The sequence below is a fragment of the Notothenia rossii genome (genome assembly GCF_949606895.1).
Source record: "Notothenia rossii genome assembly, chromosome: 3".
Classification (NCBI taxonomy): domain Eukaryota; kingdom Metazoa; phylum Chordata; class Actinopteri; order Perciformes; family Nototheniidae; genus Notothenia; species Notothenia rossii.
The window spans coordinates 53,673,989-53,693,226 of NC_136901.1; the positions used below are offsets into that span (position 1 = coordinate 53,673,989).

The window sequence follows — 19,238 nt, forward strand, 5'->3', positions numbered from 1 at the left end:
TTTTTCCAGCGCTTTTGTGTTACAAATATCAAAACAATAACTAAATGTATACAGGACTGTCTCAGAAAATTAGAATATTGTGATAAAGTTCTTTATTTTCTGTAATGCAATTAAAAAAACAAAAATGTCATACATTCTGGATTCATTACAAATCAACTGAAATATTGCAAGCCTTTTATTATTTTAATATTGCTGATTATGGCATACAGCTTAAGAAAACTCAAATATCCTATCTCTAAATATTAGAATATCATGAAAAAGTATACTAGTAGGGTGTTCAACGAATCACTTGAATCGTCTAATTAACTCGAAACACCTGCAAGGGTTTCCTGAGCCTTGAAAAACACTCAGCTTGGTTCAGTAAACTAAATCACAAGTATGGGGAAGACTGCTGATCTGACTGCTGTCCAGAGGACCGTCATTGACACCCTCCATCAGGAGGGTAAGACACAAAAAGAAATTTCTCAAAGAGCAAGCTGTTCACAGAGTGCAGTTTCAAAGCACATCCACAAAAAGTCTGTTGGAAGGGGGAAATGTGGCAGGAAACGCTGCACAACCAAGAGAGATGACCGCAGCCTTAACAGCATTGTGAAGAAGAGTCGCTTCCAGAATTTGGGGGAGCTTCAAAGACAGTGGACTGAAGCTGGAGTCCAGGTATCAAAAGTCACTGTTCACAGACGTGTCCGGGAAATGGGCTACAATAGCCGTATTCCCATGGTCAAGCCACTTCTGAACTCAAGACAACAGAAGAGGCGTCTGACTTGGGCTAAGGAAAAGAAGCACTGGACAGTTGCACAGTGTTCCAAAGTCCTCTTTTCAGACGAAAGCAAGTTTTGTATTTCATTTCGAAGTCAAGGCGCCAGAGTCTGGAGAAAGGCTGGAGAGGAGCAAAATCCAAGTTGCTTGAAATCCAGTGTGAAGTTCCCACAGTCAGCGATGGTTTGGGGAGCCATGTCAGCTGCTGGTGTTGGTCCACTGTGTTTCATCAAGCCCAGAGTAAATGCAGCTGTGTACCAAGAGATTTTAGAGCACTACATGCTTCCGTCTGCTGAAAAGCTCTATGGAGATGAGGAATTCATTTTCCAGCATGATCTGGCACCTGCCCACAGTGCCAAAACCACCAGTAACTGGTGTACTGACCATGGCATTACTGTCCTCGATTGGCCTGCAAATTCCCCTGACCTGAACCCCATAGAGAATATGTGGGGTATTGTGAAGAAGAAGCTGAAAGACACCAGACCCAACAATGCTAATGAGCTAAAGGCCGCTATTGAAGCATCCTGGGCATCCATAACACCTCAGCAATGCCACAGGCTGATTGCCTCCATGCCACGCCGCATTGATGCAGTAATCCGTGCAAAAGGATTCCCAACCAAGTACTGAGTGCATTAATGGACATTTTCAAATGTTTGATTGTGTTTTGCTGTTATAAATCTTTTTTTTTTACTTGGTCTGAGGAACTATTCTAATTTTTTGAGATAGGATTTTTGAGTTTTCTTAAGCTGTATGCCATAATCAGCAATATTAAAATAATAAAAGGCTTGCAATATTTCAGTTGATTTGTAATGAATCCAGAATGTATGACATTTTTGTTTTTTTAATTGCATTACAGAAAATAAAGAACTTTATCACAATATTCTAATTTTCTGAGACAGTCCTGTATATCCGTCGTAAACTAAACCAGAAACAGCAGTATATTTTATTTTGTTAACACTGTAAACTTGACAGCTTTTTAACCCAAACCACCTACTGGTTAAAGGATGTTATTACACGTTTAGAGTAATGCAATGGAGGTAGATTGTGTTGATTTTTAATGACTGTTTAAAATGCCTTTTTCTTAATGTCTTTTATTATTATTAACTACTTGTTACTTGTTGCTAGGGATGCTGCTATCGATATTATTTATGTTATGTTGTGTAACTGTTTAATGGCGTTATCTTTATTGCTACCCCCTTCCCCGTCAATGTATAGTGTTGGTCCAAAGCGCAAACGTATTAGTTTAACAAAATCCTCATCTAAAATTGTTGCATAGATAGCCTACGTTATTTTCTCCTGTAAAATTCTCCATTTACTCAACAATAACACATAATTATCCTTGTGTTTATTTATTTGTTTGATTAATAAACACAAGTTGGAGTCCGTCAGGACCGAGGGTCGGAGCAGCTCATTTGCTTTAGAGAATATTACACCCGGAAGTAAGTATTCTCTCCGCTTCGCTTGAAAAAACCCGTGATAGTCCTTAAGCTCTGTGATTGGCGAGTGTGCTCCGAGGGTTACGCCGAGCGTCGAGCAGCACTTGAAATGGGATGGAACCACGACAAACTGTCCAAAACTGGATTTGAATGGGTCCACCGCGTCCCCCCCTCCCCCACCCCGTCCCCAGAACTACACATGCTGGCTATTGTGTTTCGCAACATGTTCTCTATCTATGGCACGTCTCTACTGGGAGTTGTAGTTTTAAAAGACGTTTTCGTATTTCCCATAATAAGAAGTTGCCAGTATTATACTGTACATCCCTGGAGGTTTAGGGGATAGGAAACACTCAAATTTAAAACATATAATTAATAAATGGGTGAAAATTGCTTGTGCCCATAATGGGCAGCATTAATATATATACCCACATGCCAGCTAAGGTCAGAAGAGCTTTATTTAACAGCTGGTCTTATGTCTGTGACCCCTCCTGTTGTTAATTGATAAGCCTGAAACCTGCACTTGTCAAGGTTCAGAGGCAAATTTTGCAAATATAGCAGTAGCCATCGATCATCTTAAGATAAGATATACTTTATTGATCCCAAGTTGGAAACATTTGCGTTTCATCAGCATGTGTAACAGTTGTAAATATGCAGTGGTGTTTATTTGTAAATCATTTAGTATAATCACACAAATTCTGTGTTTTATATTTAATAATTCTGTGTTCTTTATTTATTGATTGTTCAATACCTGACAAGGCCGGAGATGAAATATCTACATACATATTATAAGAGTATAATACATATGTATAATATCAGTTAAAATAAGTGCTTCAACATAGTTAACATTGCTGGAGGTATGCACAAATATTGATAGATGTCTTGTAATGCACTATTTAGGAACCTGCGACCCAAGTTTTTCATTCATTGCATAACTACACCGTTTGTGTATATATGTCAATAAATCTTAGAATATCTTGAAAGGGATCTGCAAAATAGTCATTATATACAGTCTTTAATTAACTATTAGTAGAGAATAACGAGTAATGAATATACTTTATAGGGATCCTATTAATATCTAATAATAAAAATAATGAAATTCAATAACATGATTTAACCACTAGGTGTCCTTTATATCAGATGTGCACCTTTATGGTGTAAATACAGCCTATCTACCAATTGGATCAAATATAAAACTCAGCCGAATTAGTGTTGATACTGCGAGGAGACGTATTGTGTGAAAAGAAATGTAAGATGTTGTTTAATTGCTGATATATTTATGATCCATGTCACGTTTTCAGTGCTGGCGGCAGTTCCTCATGTTTGTCTAGAAGTCTTCTTATCAGGGCTCTATAAATAGAGAACTACGGCAGATATGGAATATTTAATGCAGCCGAACCGTGTATTACAATGCCGTCATGTGATGAATTTCAAAGAGAAAAGCAAGCACACTCGGAATAAAGTATTATTATTTTTTTTTTTAAATGTTTTCGGTCTGTTTCCGCTATTTGTTAATGAAGATGTGATGTGAGATGTGAGACTGGAATTGCACAGGGGAAAATAACGTATCTATGCCACAATTTTAGATGCAGATTTTGTTAAACTAATACGTTTGCGCTGTGGACCAACACTACATTGACAGGGAAGGGGGCAGCAATAAATATAACACCATTAAACAGTAACACAACATAACAGAAATAATATCGATCGCAGCGTCCCGAGCAACCACCTTGGTAACAATGAAAACGTTCTATGGATGCAATTTCCTGAAGTAATCTTCGTAATAACTAGCAAACTAAAGATCATGTACATCCACTGCACACATAATCTGAAATAACAATTCATATTTCTCGCATCAAATGACAACAAAACGCATTTTAATGGCCAAACTAACTTTAAAATAGGCATTTTCCACAGAGAATAAAGTTCGGCCATGTGTTTTTTTTCTGCAGGGAGAAATTTGAAGATCACGTGACATAGACGCCAGCCATTGGAATGAATAGAATGCAGTTGGAGGTCAACCAATCACAGAGCTTGAGAACTAATCACGGGGTTTGTCAAACAGAGCACATGGTGTAGTCCTAAACGGTAGTGTAGTGTCTTCTGCCATCCTTTACTCCGAAAAAATATTTGTTTCTCCGAATCAAAGGGGAAAAATACAAAAGCATTGCACACAATTTAAACCAATCAATGTTGTGTAATTAACAAGGATAATCTGGTGTTTTTTAGTCGATGAGTAGTGCAGATATCACTGTAAAATCAATCAGTAATGACAGTAAGGGGAATACTTACTTCCGGGGGTACAATTCTCCGTTATCCAATGGGAATGGACGCTCACATTGCCTTTAAGGGCAGCCGACACAAACTAAAGCCGTGCTTCCATGAGCGTCAAATCCCGCCGCAGATGGGAATACATTGCAATCAGTTGAAAGCTATTTGCGTCCATTTATGAAGCTGAAGGAGCCTAGGAGCGTCACAACTGCACGCCACGGGACCCTGACCAAGCATCACTCCTGGACGTTTATGGAGTGAGGGTGTGTTGTCTAGTGTCACTAAGTCTTGGTAGTTCCCGTGGGGCCCCAGTGAACACTCTCTGGACATCCACCCACTTATTGTGAACATATGAGCCTGACATGAATGTATATAGTCTTTCCAGCAAGATGAAAAAACATGCAGCGTCTGGGACACTCTTCACACAGTCAACAATGACAAGATTCAAACAATGTGCGTTGCAGTGAACATAAAATGCATATTTGGCAACTTCCTTAACCCTTGTTTGCACACCAGAGCACCTGCCACTCATGACTACAGCCCCATCGTAGCCTTGGCCCAGCAGGTTCACTTTGTATTCCAGCCCATACTTCTCAAGACAGGAAATTATTTTCCCTGTCAAACTGGCTACATCCAACTGCTCAGCTTTTTGGTAATCAAGGAAGCTCTCCTGAACCATACCATTATAATAATAGCGTATGACCAGAGACAGCTGCTACATTTTTTTCATATCTTTAGTCTCATCTGCTAAAAAAGAAAAGTGTTCACTTTCTTTAACCTCTTTTATAATGTCCTCTCTTACCATTACTGCTAAGCATTCTAAAATGTTGTTTTGAGTGCCTTTCCTGGTGTACTTTGCATTCCTGGGACCCTGTGACAATCGTCTTTTGAGATCGTGTTTACTTACAACATCTAAAATCTGAAGGAAATTTCCCTTGCTTTTGGAAGTTTCAGACTCATCATGGCCATGTTGGGAAATGTTTTGAGTAGTTGTCCAAAGTAAAAATTCTGCCAAAGTTTTTATGTCTTTTTGATTTTTGGTTACTTGTTTTTGATTTTCATCACGCATCATTCCAAGAATATTTGTATTTCTCCCGGCCATGCTTTTGTATTCTGTCCATGCAATCATGGCATTTACATGTGTGTCTGATCTGGCATGTACACTGAACCCACTATCTTTGGAAGTGGCCTTCTTCCAGTTTGAATAGCCATGTTCTGCTGTGAAAACACTTGCTTTTGCAGAAGCAAAACGTCTGCATGCAAAACAGAATGCTGCATCTTGAGAGAGGGAATACTCAAGCCATGGCCAAGAACTGTACCACTCCTTGTGAAAGCTTCTCTTTGCTGCTCCATGTAGTCTTTTGGGAAATGTCTTAAGATTGGGCTGCACTGCTGCATCACGTTTGAATTTTGATATATCTAAAAGAAAGATATAGAATTGGTCAATATAATCATCTAATGCAGCCGTAAAGTTGTTCTCTATCATAGCATTTCTTTTATATCTTTGGTTTGATCATAATGACTAATATAATAAGATGCATTTGTAAATCTTTATGCAAGTAACCCTATATAACACATAAAACACAAAGTAGGAATTAACATGTTATATGTGAGTGACATGCCTTGCTATGCTACTGTAATGGATGGGGAATAAAAACATACTATGTGGTCCAGCTAGAATGGTAACTGCCTCCCTGCCATCTGCCTCAGCCTCCTTCTCACTTCCTGAACTCTGTCCCTCTTTCTGAGTCTGAACCCACTTCTTAATTTCTCACATCCACTTCGTCTTTATCCATATCTTCATCTCCTTTTGTGGCCTTCTCATGTTCTGACCCTCCTGGTCTCTCCAGTGTACTCTCCTCTCCTTTTTAATTTCCCTCTCTCTTGTCCTCATTTTCAGTTCTGTGACTTGTTGTGTTAAAAAAATAAGTGATATCCCCTTTTCTTTAAATTTTTAGTCGAACAACACCAGGCCTGCAAAAGTCAAGATGTGAAGCACTGGTTAAAATCCTCGTAATACATTACACTGTCTGGCCATTTAGAAATTAAAAGAAATTAAATTAAATCAGAAAAGTAAAAATCATTAAAGCATTTGTGTTCAGAATATTTACTCAAATTGTATTTTCTCAGTTTGACGGTTCCCCTCTATTTACAGTCTATGCGGTAAACATTTGCGATGTAACTTGTTTTAATTTGTTAATTCGTTGCTGTAAGGGTAACCTACGTATTTTTTAAACTGCTTAACTACAGATGTAGCACTTTATTTCAGACTCCAGCTTACAGCTTCCTGCCTACGACCTGCCTAAAACCAGTATAGAGGAATGTTAAGCCCTCCCACTATTTTCCAAGAGGGCGTTGTCAGATTTTCAATTTCAGGTTTTAACCAGGAGATGGCGCTTCATTCACAAATACAGAAATGATGTTGCCTTTCGTAGTTGACAGAAACTGCTTTGAAGAGCATTTGAAAATATAGTCTTTATATATTAAATAATCATAATAATAATGTAAATGTTTATATTACATTAAACCATGCATTTTGTAATGTCAGCATTTCATTTAGAAGAAAAGTAGTGATATTTGATATTTATACTCTATTCCAACAGATTCAACCATTTTCCCACTGTAGGCTGATGCATGAAATTCTTACATTTTTGCCATTTATATTATGGAGCCGCTGTAAAAAAGGATTTGATCATTAAGCTATTGAAACTTTTGTCTTTAAGTTACTTTCACTTAACATATCAATTTATGCAATTTCTACTTAATTTCATAACTTGTTATTATTTCAACTCAGCTCTGTAAGCCAGTTCAATGAGCTCTACATTCTATGAAGTCAATTTGACTGAACAGTGAGTTGTGATGTGTAATAATGTTCTGAAACTTTCCATGGCCTCTTAACATGGCAGTAGTGTTGACATATTCCTGCCCGGTGAAAATAGTCCCGGTCTCAGTTGTTTTCATTAATTGAATGCATTTAACAGGGACATGAGTTTTTTTTTTTTTTACGATATACAGCAAGTGAACCACAGAGTTTGATTCGCCATTATCAAAAGAAGAACTTCCACCGGACAGATTGATGACTACGAAAAGCTAAGTGGCGGATGAATACGTTTTTGTGAAGCGATATGACAGTGATTTCGGCTGAGGAACCACTGACGGACAGGCAAAGTCAGGTGAGTGGTTGCATATTTAATGGTTTCAGGCAAAACGAAAAGTAGCTAAATGGAGTTAAATCCACACTTAACTGGTGTTTGAATGTTTATAAAAGAGATTTTATTTCAGGGCAGTGTTATGAAAATGTCGGTTAACCAAGCTAACTTTACAGGATTATGATTATCTAAACTTTTATTAAATAAATAAGTTTCAAGTATTCTTACTCTTATGTATGACGCTTATGAATTTTTAAAAGGTTTAAATGGTAACTGCCTATATTTGTAGCTTAATTTAGAGAGGTTTTGTTTGTTCGTTCCAGTAATTAGCCGTGTCCCGGCTCTGTTCGGCTAAATATTTAAGCTAAATTAACGTGTTTTGGTGAGGTTGTGTGTGTTTCTGTTAGTAATTAACCGTGTCCCGGCTCTCTGTTCGGCTAAGGAATGCAGCTTGTTAGCCCCGGCCATGGCTTTGAAATGGATGTCATTTGTGGATAAGTATAGGGGACTTGAAGATTGTTTTTTGTTAAGGCCGAGCAAGTGTTAAAGTGATTCTATCCTTGCAACGTTTTTCTGGTTCAGCTCACGCTAAACCTGCCCGGATACAGAGGGGGTGCCTCGCGCCATTGAACGAGTAAAATGCTAACTGTGTTCAGAAATAGCATTTATATTGTGTACAAATGCTATGTTCCACTCTTGAAATGGAGACAAATTTGTATTTCTGCTTTTTAGAAAATATTTTATAGAAAAGAAAGGAATATATTTATTTTATTTTATTGAACTATGGTGCCCATAAACTACATGTCCCACAATGCATTTCGTTCTGTGACTTGCGCACTGAAGTGTCTTAATATCAGCCGTTTCTAGCAGCGGGAACAGTCGTTGCTCAAGGCACTTAAAAATGTTGATCTTTGATTGATGAGATTATTGTTATTTAATCTAATAAATTAATGGGATGTATGTAATTATAACACAGGGAAAGGTTACTGTTCACCCACAATAATAAATAAGATGTGCAATGGTTGTAATTGTTAGATATTTATATTATAATAAAATAAATAATATTTATACATGAACAATAATTTTTCCTAAACTTCTGCTTTCAGAGGTAGTCAAGTTATTACTAAAAAAACTATAATAATCCACTGAATAGTCTATGGAAAATAACTGCAAGCAAATAATCAACAATTACAACCATTGTACAATTTCTTTTAAGTTTGGTTAAAACAAATAATAGTTTTTTCATTGATATATTTGGCATGCACGTAGACACAAAAATGCTCTATGTGGATGCACACTAACCTTTCCCTGTTATTATTACATGCATCCCATGAATTTATTACATTGAATTTGCCTCATAAATCAAAGATGAACATTTCAAGTTGTTTATTTATTTAAATGAAGTACTGTTTAAGTCTTTATCATATGAATTCAGGGATAATATTGTAATTGTGAAAGCCAAGGCTTGTAGTTTATGGGCAACGTGACTGTTGTAATGGTGTGCATCTTATTCTTTGTCATGTTCTCAGTTCTTATTACTTTATTAAGGCCTGCTTCATAATGTACCTAAATGTGTGTTCTCTATTACAGACAGATTTTCAAAGATTTCCGTTTTGCTGCAACTGGATGAAGTGGACTTGTAAGTTGTGCAGGTTTTCCAGTTACAATGAGGAGGCAACATGCACAGTTGCAGACTGTTGGTAGAATATTTTCTATATGTCTGTGTCTCCTCAGATTCAGGCAGAGTTCCAGAGAATTGTCACTACGGACCTGCTTTCATCGTTTCTGGATGGACTTGATGGCCTGGCATTGCTGGAGGTCTACAATGGTGCATCCAGGGCTGGAAAGAAGCCGGCACTAAAAGGCCTTTTGGACTGCCTTGAGAAAGATGTAAGTGGAGATGCTGATGACCATAATTTAGCCACCATTTGTTTGCTACAAATGTTTATATCCCACTGCATTTGTTGTCCTGCAGGACACAAATGAGAGGAGGAGGACTGCTGCTCTCTTGGGACTATCACACTACATGTCTGGTGAAAATCAGGAAAATGTCATCAGGATGTGTGATGTAAGATCATAACTGTCTTGAATTACTTTATGTAATTGTACATTTGAACATAAATCAACCCAAATCACCCTGTGCCCAAAGTTTCCTTCAAAAGTAATGTTTACAATTACCTTAATTTAACTAAAAATAATTGCAATAAAGAATGATACATTTAATATAAACAAAAACTGCGAAAAAACGTAACTATTAAATAATATAAACAAATATAAAGCTCAAACTGTGAAAAGAGAGGCACTTTTACACTGTGAACTGTAGATTTTAGCTTCTATGTTTATAGCAGTACCTCTTAATTAGCTTTGTAGAGAAAAAGTATTTGTAGTACACTGAGCTCACTTTTATTTCTCCTTTTTTAAGGCTCATGGAGACACTCGAGGAAGCCATGAAGGGGATGCAAGTTGGTCTACTCATAGGCTACGAAGGTGAATGGGATGCCTTTCCTCAGCAGATCTTCAATGTGGCAGTTGTGGTCGAGGAGACAATTGTGCTCCACAACCTGAAAGATGTGGCTTTGTGATGCTTCTTGGACTAATATATTGCTTCAATCTTCAGTATACTCTGGAAATGAAATATTCATTTGAGTTTATCCAGAGGGTTGTTATGAAGATACAGCCAGACCAAGCCTCTGCCAAAATACATGGACTAAAAAACAAACTAGGTAGGAGGTAGATCATCAAAGAGTGTAGAAAGTGAGCTCAATTTGGTGTTGTTCATTTGTATGTTCAAGTATTTTGTGTCTCTACAGTGACATGTTTCTAAAAAAATAAAATGTTTTAGGTTAGTGAGAATTCCATTTATGTTGGAAGTGTCATGAAGAAACTTGCATTTTAATAGGACATTTAATGTTCATTTCAGTATTTACTAGTGTCTTGAAAGAGTCCTCTCCTGCTGATGTTCAGAAAGCTCTCTATTTGTTTCGTACTGTTTGTGCTGCACCCTCTGTCCTATTTGTAAAATGAATAACATAAATGTGATGTTATAATGTGTATGCATGTATATCTGTTGTATACTGTATGTTTATACTTGAAAAATAAAAATATTTCAGCATCTGAAGTAACTTCAAGCCTTATAGGTGATCACAGCTAACTGCCTGCCATCAGATTTCATTTAAAAAACAGGTCTGATTTTTAAACTTGTATCTTCAGTAGACTCGACTACTGCAATGGTGTCTTCACAGGCCTCACTGCTTTCACACCGTCTACAGTTTGATTTGCATAGAGGGAGCTCTGTGGCTGAATAGCCAGCGATTAGGTGTGGCCCATTTATCATAGGTGATCAGAGCTACGTGTGATTCACATGGGAGGGATGGACACATAAGGCACACACACACACCTGTAACTGCCTGCCGTCTGATTTTAAGACTTTCTGCGATCATAAAGAATGATATGAATAATGCGTATTGAACTGGTTTAATTAATTAGTGAGTTTATTTAACACTAGAACCGCCAATCGGGTCAATTTGTGTGATGTGGTGTGTGTGCAATGTAACTTTTTTCAATAAAATATTAAAGTCTCCCAGTCCGTGACTTTTCCTGAAAGTGTGTTATGTAGCACCCTATGTTTTTAAAAATTGCATTCTAATAGCGGGATATGTTCATGCCCATGTTGCCATTTGAAACCTATGAGAACATGGTCAGAATCACAAACTGGAGCGGGAGCAAAGAGGAAATGCCCCTTCCCCTCAATGTGAGGCAGACACTTGAGTCCAGTGTCTCCCGTCGGTTCCCAGGCCTGACCACGGACCAGTGGCATAAAATTAGCGAAGAAGCATGGTTGTCATGGTTACCCTTCTGTTTATTCTCCGCGGTGGGGGCCGAGCAAGCCCCCAGGAAGTGCGCCGGATTCTGAGTAGAATATTCGTCGTGGCCAAACGGCGGTACTACACTTCCTTTAGGTTGCTGGGCCCGGAAACACTTTTTCCCATTTTTCCCATGGGGAAAGAATGGTCTGTAAATCGTTGGATAATTGTTTTTAAACTAAATAAACCACCCAGTATGAACACTTGTATAGCCCTAATAAAAAACATTCGTTCCTCAAGTTGTAAAAATGTGCTAATAACGTTATTCTGAGAGTTATATCCCTCTGCATTATGAACGCGCATCTAACCCACGGGACCGCGCCGCCCGGCACGTTCATGTTACATGTTCAGCGGGTTCAGCACTACATGCGTTTATCTTTCCCTTACGAAAAAACACTATAGTATTACTATTAAGAATTACTATATAAATACCACAAAAAACTGCTATAGTATTTCTATGGTGTTTTGGGACACACTAGAGAATTACTTTAGTAATACTATAGAGTTGGCTATGGTGATCTTATAGTGAAGTTACAGTTATACTATAGTGTTTCCTGTAGTATTTCTATGGTTTTTCGGCCACTATAGGAAATTACTATAGCTATACTATTGAGTTTTATGTAGTATCACTATGGTGCTTTCTATATTATTTCTATGGTTTTTTGGAACACACTACAGAACATTACTATAGTGATACTATAGAGTTGGCTATGGTGATCTTATAGTGAATCTATAGTTAATTAGCTTTAATAATGATGTATTCATCCCTATAGTAAGTATGCTATCAACAAATAAAAGTTAGTAGACAGAGCAGTTTCAATTTGAAAGATAGGGACTTTATTAACTAAATAAAATACATTGTTCACAGAATGTAAATACGAATAAGTTAAATGTAAAAAAATTACAAGAACAACTTCAGCCCTGAAACAGAAATGGTTGGGCAATGAAATTAAGGGAAAAAGTGTCCCAACCCCTATATACAGTATAAACACATTTCACATTCAAATGCTTACAACCCATGCCTCTCTACCAAGTCAGAGATGCAAACTCTGACAAGTTTGAGGCTGATCTTCTCGGTAAGAATGTCATTTTGCAGTTCATCAAATACTTCTGGAATTTTCTTCTTAAGTAGATCAGTTAGGCCATTCAGAAGAACTGGTTCTTGGCTGAACAAAACAATAAGAGCAAGCACAGCACAAAGTAAAGTTCTGGCCTATGTGATTTTTTGAAACACAATTTAACAAGCATGGTACATGTATACCTGAGTTTGACAGACTTCTCTTAGGACAGGCTGAAGATCCGGTGCTTCAGAAAAGTGCACTTGGAATCTTACTGATTCTCACTTCTATCAACATCTATAAACTCTTTGAAGTCTGTGTTGTATTTTAAAATCCTATCAAGGACAAATCCAAATTCACCTGTTACTTCTAGGAGATAGTTTGTGCTTTGGACACTGTAGTTTTTTCTTTTAATTTACTTTTTGCTAGGACTTTAACAGATTCCTGCAGCTCATTCCCGCTTCCTGTAATTATAAGAAAAAGACAAATTCATCCTGATGTTGACTAATCATATTATGCCAGATTAAATTAAATGCCATCATCTATCATCTTCTAGTTAAAACCCATTAATACACACCTTATATAAATTATAAGCAGTATGGTAATTTTAAGTTAATTAACTTCACCCGTAAAGACAACTTCTCGAGAAGCACAGGGGAGATTCTGCTCAGCCTCCAGTGGCGTTTTCTCCTGGAGGCTGGGTATTTCTTTATATTTTTTATTTGTATTTAAAAACATCTCTCCGCTGTTGTCAGTGAGTAGTTTACAAAGACTGAAACAGCGCCCCTCTAAATTAATGTGTGGTGAAACACAGTATTGCACGCTACACTCACTCTATACTACACCCGCAGTCCGCTGTGTCAGGGACATGTCAAGGAAAGCCCGCCGGCCTTCCCTTCCAACGATTTGATAGGTCGGAAGGAAAGCCCGCCGGCCCTTCCCGTCCGACCAATCAAATCGGGAAGGCCTAACTGCCATGCGTGGCGCTGCGTCTCACATACACAGTTGCCTTAGCGACAAGAGGCAGATATGAAATCTCCCTTCTACACAATATAATATTCGCAAGTATAGAGTAGTGGCTGATGTTTTAGTCAGAAACAGGTCAACTGTAGTGTACACGTACTACTAATAAATTACTTTAGTGCGAGTAAGTTACGTATTTGCACTGTAAGAGACTATATCAACGCAGCCTCACTCGCACTTTCTTGCCACATCTGGCTGAACAATGAAACCTAGCCAAAGTAGCTAGATAGCATTAAACATATAGCTGCTAATGCTATCAATATAATGCCGATTGAAGAATGATCACAGAAAAGAGTGTAAGCTACATTAAGTTAAGATAAAATAAAAATAATAAAAAAGATGAACGGCCTAAAGGAAAATAACTGTCATCCAGGCAGCTAAACTCAAACAATAGTTAGCTGTTCAACATTGGCAAAACATATTTTTTTAAGTTTAAAAATGTGTATTTAGACCCCTAGCTTGCTCACATTATGACAATATATCTGCTCACTTTGTTAAAAATGTTTTGTTTCTGTATAACTTACCTAGAGTTAGACTCTACTCCGCTGACATCCATCCTCCACAGCAGCCAGAGGTGAAATAGAGAGGCGAAGTCACGCCCATCTACTTCCGGTCCATGGGACCCCGGAAGCGAAAAATTATACATTGAATTCAATGGAGAGAGAAAACGTATCTTTTGATCCCGTTTGAATTGTGCCACGAACTACACATATGATGTTTGTCAATCTTAAACAATCATTTCCATGTCAAAAAAGTCACATTTTGTCGTAATACTGTTGAAATATAAGACTATGAAAAATACGCGACTACAAAGACTACAAATCCCAAATCCCATTCTGGGTCGCGCATGTGATGTCACAGGCGATAATGCTCCAAGTGGTTGCGACTCGTAATTAAAGCGAAGAAGAAGATTTCATAACTGATTTATTCCCTCCAATAAATATAAGAGATTGCTCCAATAAATTCACTTTTACAAGATGCCTGTGTGCTTTGTACCATGTTGTAATCACAAAAGTGATCATACCACTTGCTCGTTCTATCGCTTCCCGTCTTATGAAAGGACCAGGAGTCGCTGGATCAGACATATCAGGTAATATCATAGGTAATATACATGTTGTGCATGGAACATAGTCAAGTTAGCTACCTAGCTAGTAGCGACGAGTAGCGAGCACGTTAGTTAGCATTACATTACTTAGCCTTGTCATTTTTAGTAGCCTTACCATTAAGTTATTATTTTATTACATGAAGTACACCAAAATGTTAAACAGTAAGATTAGTCATCATGGTAAGTATTTCGTGAAACATTTGAAGAGTGGCCTGCTGCGCCCTCCACCGGGTGCTAAGGAAGCAGTGCAGGGAGAGTCGAAGGAAGGCAGGCAGGCAGGGAGCTTTGCGTGACATTCTTCTGGACATGTGTCATTGTGATGACAGTGAGAGTGAGTCAATCTGTTTGTTGGAAAGACAGTAGTTGAGTGATTACTGAGAGAACATTATTAAAAGAGATAATTATTCAGTGTTGTTACTTTAAAGTGTTGTTACTGACCTGTTTCTCTTTTATTGTCTTTACCTCACCTGTAACTGCTGAGACCCTGAGGAACATGCACACTGACCTGCTCTGGCAACCTGATTTCCACTGTACGTGATAGTATTTGGTTATGGTATATTATTTATATACATCAAAGGCACAATGCACCCCCCAGAGACACACATGTATTGAGTGTGATATTTTGCATAGGTCATGTGAAATCATCTTTACATACTAGAAAACTGTAGGAGTGGCAACTTGTTTTGAAATTGAAATTTTAATATCCGATAATAAAGTTGATCTGTTTTCTTTATTCTTCTCTCTCCCCAGCTCCATCCATCACCGTTCTCTGTTCCTGCAGGTCCTGCTTGCTAATCAATGCTCATATGTTTTTACACAATTACAAATAAAGTCAATGTACTGTATGACATGAAGTTGTGCTTCATTCTGAGTCAATAATAAATTCATTCTGCTTTCAACTGCAAAATGATTGTGGACTGCACCGACATCCATGTAGCTGCCCCCCCCCCCCCCACCCAGTAAGATGAACCAAGCAAAGCTGACACTCAACATACAGCTGTGCTCTTAAGTTTACATGAAGAATTTGTGAAATATTGGTAATTATTTGGAAAAAATGACTGACGATGCAGAAAACTTTTTTTATTTAGGAACAGTGGTCAGGTGAAGCATTTATCACTACATATGTGTCACACTTAAAAGGCCAAACACACTGGCCAAACACACCTCGTTTACAACTCCCCAGTTGACAGCCATGACTCCGTCTAAATTGTACCCCCCTAGCACCCTCTTCATGAGGGACGCGCATGGAGTGGATGAAAGTCCCGACCTCAGCACAGCACCAAAATTATTGGCTGTCAACCTGCCCTGCCTGTGTAACTGCCACTGAGGATTTGTCCGCTGTCCTACGGTGGCTGTCTGGATGGCAGCTTAATGGTCTCTGCTCAGTCGCATTGAGGCAAGAATTGCCTCAAGCCCCCGACCCCCACGCTCCTTCACCAGCTCCGGCACGTTGAAAATGGCCTGATGTTGAGGCTGCAGCTCTGGCTCAGGTGACAAAAGCCATGCCATGCCACGCTGCGCCCCTCAGTGGAGACCTGAACAAGTCTACTTCCTCAGTGGCGATGTCTCTGGCCAGTGGGTTGTATGTCTCCTCTTGTTGTTGGTAGAGTTGAGACACCGGCTGGACTACTTTTGAAGTGCCAGGCTTCCTCCACTGGCACTCAACTTCTGTGGAGCTGATCTGCCACATGGCAAATATTGCCAATGCTGCAGCGTGGCTGCATTTGTACATCCCCCGTGCACAACCACAGACAGCGCTCTGCATCGCGCCATCCTCTCCCATGTAGATCTGTACAAATAAAGTAAGTACCATGTTTGTTAACATGCTATAATAGATTGAATGAGCAATACAAGGATGGTCCAGATCTGGGGGTGGGAGGGTTTATTTTTCCAAAATGTTGTCCTCTTGTCTGATTGTTGTTGTTTGTTTTTTCTGAATTTTTTGTAATTTGTGTTGTATTGGTTGTGATTGTACATTGTATTTTTTTAAATGTGTATTACATTTTTGAAAAACATTTGATCAACAAAAAAGGATTTGGTCAGGGTCTAGACTCAGTGTGTAGTTTATGAATTAATCAATGCTCTCTACATTAGGAAAACATACCAGTGTACCAGAGGGAGTCACACACAGCTGTGCCTATATAACCAAACAAATTGACAAGATAACCAAAATCCTTGAATCTACACACAGCAAATAAACTGAAATGACACAACGAGATGTAAAAAGGAGATCACACATATAGTCGATATAAAACTGGCCGCTTCAATCTGAAGAGCAACTAAAACAAAACACGGGAGTGTACCTTGTTCTTGTGAACACTAATGTTATCCACAGCATACAAACCCGTATACAGTACACCCGTTCTAGGTTCTGATTGGCTCTCTAGGTTGGCATTCTAGCTTCTGACTGGCTGTCCAGGTTGTCAATCACAGCCGTGGTTCATATTATGCTTGTCGACTCGTAACATCGCTAAACTTTTTTTCTTGACGGTTTTCTCAGTCAACTAATGCTATTGATAACAGTAACATAAATTAACACAGCCCTGCACACTGCAGTCATTATATGCCGGGTCTGTGGTTCATCATCTTCTTTTTCATTCTCCTCCTTATTGACTGACATTAACCTGTTAACATTGCACTCATATTACTCACCGAAACCTTGTAAAGCCGGTCCCGCATGCTGGCTCTTACAGAACCGACTAACTCCCCTTTCGTGTATGTACAGCTCTCAACGTGCCCGGACTTGTAGTGATTTTCACCTCGTTTTATACTTTTATTCTCATTCTGAAAGAATGAGGTTAAATGTGCCAACGTGACGGCCATCTTTGTGTTGGTGACGCGTATTGTGCGGGACCAGAGACATGTAGTTCACTGAGCGGCTTAACACAAAAAAATGTGTTACTTCACAGTTTTACGACACATTTTAATTTTTTTGACTTGCAAAATGTTCTTTTAAATTGACAAACATCATATGTGTCATTCGTGGCACAATTGAAACGGGATCAAAAGATACGTTTTCTCTCTCCATTGAATTCAATGTATAATTTTCCGCTTCCGGGGTCCCATGGAGGCTCCCGGAAGGGGAGGGACTTCGCCTCTCTATGGCAGTTGGGACATTTGATTGACAGTTGGACAGTTGAAAAATGATACATTTGAAATAACTCAACCGTGATTGGGCAGGACAGTGCCCAATGTTAGTGCCCAATGTTAGCCCAGTGTGCATTTTTATTTTTTCTATGTACACACATGTGTGTGTAAAATAGTTCAGAAATGACACTGAATGTGTTGAATTGCCTTTGACACAGTTAAAAAAAAATGACACATTAATTCTAGGAGTGTAATACTTCTACAAACACTATGGTAATAATATGCATTCATTATGACAATATCATACTATTATAGGAGTGTTCTATAGTGTGTTCAAAAGACAACTACAGAAACACTAAATATTATACTACAGTAGTACTATTTAAAATAATATAGTCTTAATACAGAAACACCAAAAAAAATACGATGGTAATACTACAGAAACACTATATATTATACTATAGTTATACTATTTAAAATAATATAGGAATACTACAAAGATCTAGATACATAGTGTTACTATTGAAATATTATAGGGCTACTAAAGCTAGTAAAATGGCACTACAGAAAAGACTATAGTAATACGATAGCTGGTGAAAAATACTATAGAACTCTACAAACTTACTATAAGATACTATACAACTCTTATAGTATACTATAGTAATACTATAGTTCATTTTTGTAAGGGTTACCCATGGATGCACAATAACAACGGACCCATATCGTCTCACTGCCATCCCACGGAGCTGTAATAATGGATATATTGCACATGTTTGCTGTAATTCCTCATTTGTAAAATATTATACTACATGGGCTGTATGATTAAATCTTGTACCGTAAATGTTGCATTAAATAAAGTTAATATTACCGACGTTAGATTAACGTCCCTGTAGCTACTTATTGCACTAAGAAGCTTATTGCACTGTGTATATATATATTTATATATATATACAGTGCAATAATTATTTGCATTTTGGTTAAAGTTACGCATGCGCTATGAGCGCACATACGGGTACTTCTCAGGCATGCCGGGTAATCTGTGACGTTTTGCTCTCTCAAAAGTTGGGCCATTTTATCATCATGCGCCAAGCCACTCTCATAGGAATGAATGAGGCCCCGCCTCCCACGCTGTATCCAGTTCTTATTATACATCCATGGGGCAGAGGTCAACGTGTATTAAAGTTTAAATCTTCTGGACAAAATTATAAAAAGTGCCGGTCAAAGGTCTTCTTTGTTATTTATTGAGCTTTAAAACAAATGAATAACGACTCTATATAATAATAAAATACACGGAGCCTCTCTTTTTCCTCCCTCTCTTCGGACAGCGTCAGTGTCTGTCTCATGCAGCAGCTGATCCAGTAATGAGTGACCTGGCCGACAGTAAAAATAAACATATTTATAACTAGTTTAGGTAGTTCGAGAGGTAATTAAAATAGCTAAGGGCGATGATCTGACTGAAGTGTGTGTTTTACTCCGTTCCCCGCTGCATCACA

At 38.2% G+C, this 19,238-nt stretch overlaps 4 long non-coding RNA genes across 4 annotated transcripts; 2 read left to right on the plus strand and 2 right to left on the minus strand.

Moving 5' to 3' along the window:
• The first annotated feature begins 9,053 nt into the window (after window positions 1-9,053).
• Window positions 9,054-10,061, plus strand: LOC307032444. Its single transcript, XR_013806256.1, has 4 exons — window positions 9,054-9,248; window positions 9,344-9,499; window positions 9,585-9,677; window positions 10,032-10,061. It is a non-coding gene; the product is annotated as an uncharacterized lncRNA (long non-coding RNA).
• Window positions 10,062-12,292: 2,231 nt separating this feature from the next.
• LOC307032442 lies at window positions 12,293-14,132 on the minus strand. The gene is made up of 3 exons (XR_013806254.1): window positions 14,078-14,132; window positions 12,734-12,994; window positions 12,293-12,638 (listed from the first exon to the last, which is right to left on the minus strand). It is a non-coding gene; the product is annotated as an uncharacterized lncRNA (long non-coding RNA).
• Window positions 14,133-14,145: 13 nt separating this feature from the next.
• LOC307032443 lies at window positions 14,146-15,508 on the plus strand. Its single transcript, XR_013806255.1, has 2 exons — window positions 14,146-15,188; window positions 15,409-15,508. It is a non-coding gene; the product is annotated as an uncharacterized lncRNA (long non-coding RNA).
• A 215-nt stretch (window positions 15,509-15,723) lies between these two features.
• LOC307032445 lies at window positions 15,724-17,748 on the minus strand. The gene is made up of 2 exons (XR_013806257.1): window positions 17,311-17,748; window positions 15,724-16,447 (listed from the first exon to the last, which is right to left on the minus strand). It is a non-coding gene; the product is annotated as an uncharacterized lncRNA (long non-coding RNA).
• Window positions 17,749-19,238: the final 1,490 nt, after the last annotated feature.